Genomic DNA, 4,412 nt, shown 5'->3' with positions numbered 1-4,412 from the left:
TTGTTCAAAAGAACTCAACTAAAAATAAACTGGGAAAAGTGCTCCTATAGGAAAAACAACATTTCGTGAGAAAGTATGATTTCAATAAGTCAACCAAGTCCAAGTTTAGACTGTGATTCATTTTACAAATGAAGTTACACCCCCAGATCATGTATGCATCCAATTTCAGCCTTTGGCCATATTCTTCATCACTCTTGTGGGACATGTGTTTATTAAATTATACCCCATGCCCTGGTTCTGTGGTGTGGACTGTTTATCTTGTAGATCTGAAATAACATAATTATTTAAAGTAAGTTTGAATGGCATATTATTAAATTCCTTTTTTCTTTTCCATGAGCAGAAAGTATTCTCATTTTCTAAATGTAAAATATTTATCTCTTTAAATTTTGATACAATATCTTTGATACATATACAATAACATTAAAAGTTGTGTGTGTAATTATACTGTCAAGTGGTTCTGTCTTCCCTCTTAATCTTCCTCCAGCGTATTCAGCCTCAAAGAAGCAGTGCTGCCAGACTATAATAAATCATCCCCGCAGGCCTCAAATATTGTGCCATATGAAAGAAATTTGGGGGAAATGCATGTTTTTTAAGTGCATTCATATAGGTATTTTCTACTTATACATGTAGATGCATTTTGTTGACTCTTGGACTTAATTGCCTGATTTTTGAGTTAAAAAAAATAGGTATTTAGGGTAGCAGATCTATGACACCGAAGGCTCAGTTGAGGTGGTATTCAAAATCTATTGGTTGACTCGACTGTTTTAAACTGGATAAAGTCAATGCAAAATTGTGTAATCATAACACAACAGTACCAATTATTAAGTCCCCATTCTATGTTAGGCATCATATCTTTAAAGCTCGCAGCCTCTCTGCAAAGTAAATTATATTAACTCTTTTTATAATTAAGAAAAAAAACACAAAACTCTGGGGCTCAGAGAGAGTAAACAGTTGAAGGAGGTCAAACAGTAAGTGGCAGAGATTGGGATCTAATTAACACAGTTTGGGAAACACTTTGGGAAAGCTTGAGTTTAACGATTTGTACGATGTCAACCTTAAAATTCTGGATTTTAAACAGCAGGGGCCATGACTTGCTCAAACAACAACCTCTTTCCTTCATTCCATGCTACCTTTTGGCATTTCTTAAGAAAAGGAAATTAACATTTATTGAGCATTTACTTTCTACCTGTTTCCATGCTGGCCCTTTGCACACGCTGCTTCATTTAAACTTTTAAAAAGACTCGGGAAGCTCTTGACTCTGTTAAGCTGCCTCTTACCATGGCCAAAAGTAAAGACCATTTGGCAGGTAATCAGAAGATGTGAGTTCTAGATGTGTGATTAGGGTAGGTCAGAAATCCTCTCTGCATCCTCAGTTTCTTTATCTGTGAAATGGAATAATAATATAGTCTCTGCCTACCTTACTTTTCAGTTAGGAGTAACATGTCAGAACAAAAATAAAATTATATGTATGAACAAAAGTGGTCACCTGTATAGTTGTAAAATATCAAACAAGAGGAAAAGAAAGACTAAGAGAAGATCCTTCTTATAGGGCCAATAATTCCTCCTGTTAGTCTACTAAATGAGAATAAACCCCCAGTGAGGAGACAGGCAGCCTTTCCAAACACAAGCATCTCACCATGCTGGGTATGGCTTCCAGGAATTAGGTGCATAATTTTCTAATATGATGTCCTATAAATGCAAGCCATCTGGCCCTCCAACAAAGGAACAGCCACTTATTTTAATGCAGAATGAAAAACTGGCTGTGAGGGAAGATATATTCCTCAGGGCATTTTCAAGAATAATCTAGGTTGTGCTTCTCAAACCATCTGTGGTGAAGCACTATTTTTTTCCCCAACGCTTTTTAAACTACAATACAAATTAATTACTAAAAAATAACCACTTTCTTGGTTGTCTAGCCATACCATCTGGCTTACTCACAATTTTAATACTTATCTCATTATTGACCAGAAACAATTTGATAATTTATACCAGCTCGGGAAACATCCTGTGAGTAGCACTTATCAACATTAATGCCAGTGCCAATTCTTAAACCCCAAACCTTCTTTAAAATAAGACTCCACTTTCTACTCTATTGAGGGCTTTTTAATGCCCTTTGGTAATCTTTTTTTTCCCCTCTCCCTGCTGCCCCCCAGAAGCCCAATGCCCTTAGACTCTTGTTTTCCCAAGTCATCCCCTCCTCCAACTTCTCCATCCCTCATCCTCACTACAGAGCTCTATGTTTTGGTAACCTCTGCCCCCAAACATACCACATTTATACTCTTTTCTTTTCCTTCCGAACTTCCATGAAAATAGACCCATCCTGTGACCCTACCCTCTTAGGGTCCTGTCTGTAGTAATTGACAGGCTAGTTATGTTGAACATGAGTTTATGCTGAGTTGTATGAACTCATGGCTCACTCCATTCAGTGGGATTCCATAAATAAACATGTTTGTTTCGAGTATTAAGTACCTGCTTTATTTAAAGTATTCTATTTGGAAAGATGCCATAAAAGATATGGCATCTGCTCTCAAATACTTTATCATCATGCCACCCAGATCATATTCCAAATCAACTGTCAAGTTTTTCAACATTCTCACATTCTACTCTCCTTATCAGATCTCATTTCCTACCACTCCCTAGCCTGGCTGGCCTCCTCACTCTTCCTTGAACATACTATAATTTTTCAGATTTCTGTGTTCTCTCTTATTCATGCTATTCAGTCATATTCCAGATGTGTTCTTCACTGCTTCCCATCTTTATATGCCCTGCCCAAGCTTCATCTTCACCATGTGCCTCAGGACAGAGGAACTATACAGGGCCACATTGATCTGCCTTTCTCTGGAATCCTGTTGAATTTATAGCCATAACATTCAATGGAGCATCATATCATAAGGTTCTGAGTTGTCAGAGTAACATTTGTCTTTCTCCATGATTAGACTGTATGATGACAGTTGATGTCCATCATTGCCAACTAAAAGCAAGGCTATGTCCTTAACTCTCTGGAGAATACAAACATGAAGGCCCTTAAGGACTTTACAAGGGCTGAGACTCATGAATTTTATGGAAGGCTTGTCCTGTCTCATGAAAAAAAATGTGTCGGTAGTTGAATACATTTCAAGAGTTTTGTATATTCTTCTTCCCTCTTAGGGAGTCACATGGAAGTTAGCATATTGAAGATTTTAAGAAGTCTTACAGGTGGACAATTTATTTAACTATATTTGACCCAGAAGTTCCCCTAAATAATTAGACCATAAAACCCTGTCTGAAATACTTTGATAGTATCTAATGGATGTTAACATCAAAATGTTACATTTAATATCAAAATTCATTTGGAGAAACACTGATTGGGTTAAAATTCTAAGGTTAAAAATTCTTGGACTATATTAAAGAGTTAATATTGATTTTGTTAAATGTCATAATGGCATGTTTGTTTGTTTTAACACCTGCAGCATCTGGTCTTCCTAGGTGGTCTCCCATCCAAGTACGAACCAGGCCTGACCCTGCTTAGTTTCCGCGATCAGATGAGATCAGGCACATTCAGGGTGGCATGGCCACAGAATTTTGTTTATTTTATTTTATTTTATTTTTTTAAAGTCCTGTTGTTTAGAAATGCACACTGAAGTATTTATGAGTGAGATGACATGCAGCTGGAGATTTTCTTTAAATAATCCAGTGGAAAAAAGAGGTTAAGATAGATTAAAGATTGGCAAAATGTTGATAATTGTTGAAGCTTGGTGATTAATACATAAAGGTTCATTATATAGTCTATGTATTTCTGTGTATGTTTGAAAAGTTCTATTGTAAACAGTTTTATTTTTAAATTATCTGATGCTTGAAATATATAGAGTCAGTCGAACTTTATTTGAAATTCACCAATTTAAATTCTGCAATCATTAGGATAATAGATTAATTCGGTTAAACTGAAATTTGTCTTTACTTGTAAAATATGTTCAGTTAATATAAAGGTAGAGTCCACCCAAACACAGCAGAAGAGAGTTCACAAACCCTCAGGGGATTCTGGAGAGGCCTAAACAGCACTGGCGAACAGAGCAGGTGATCAGGTGGGCTCCTGTCCCTTCTCCCACAGCTGCAGGTACAATGTGAAAATCTCTAATTTAAACTCTCTAGTAGAGTGACGATCTACATGAGATTTCATTTTAAGAAAGGGCCCCACTGTTTGAAAATGTAAAAATGTGAAAACCACTGCTGTCGGCCATGCCACTAACCCAGATGGAAGTGGTCTACTAGTTCTAATTTGATCAATCCCTTCACTGTGCTGATTTACCTTGATTTTAATAATTGATAAGTTTAATTCCTGGGCCCCTTTCCTGTACTTTCCCACAGAGGCCAAAGAGGGCTGCATTTTGGTGCTTTGCTGGATTTGTGGTGTGTAGGTTGGTAGATTGCTAGCA

The 4,412-nt window shown here is 36.9% G+C and overlaps 1 pseudogene; it reads right to left on the bottom strand.

The window, feature by feature from the left end:
* Positions 1-3,440: 3,440 nt before the first annotated feature.
* LOC111745783 lies at positions 3,441-3,559 on the bottom strand (annotated as a pseudogene).
* Between the last annotated feature and the right edge of the window lie 853 nt (positions 3,560-4,412).

This window comes from Pteropus vampyrus, unplaced genomic scaffold, assembly GCF_000151845.1.
Source record: "Pteropus vampyrus isolate Shadow unplaced genomic scaffold, Pvam_2.0 Scaffold165, whole genome shotgun sequence".
In the NCBI taxonomy this organism is placed as follows: Eukaryota; Metazoa; Chordata; class Mammalia; order Chiroptera; family Pteropodidae; genus Pteropus; species Pteropus vampyrus.
Note: the sequence above shows the minus strand (reverse complement) of the source record. Positions and strands in the feature narration are given on the sequence as shown.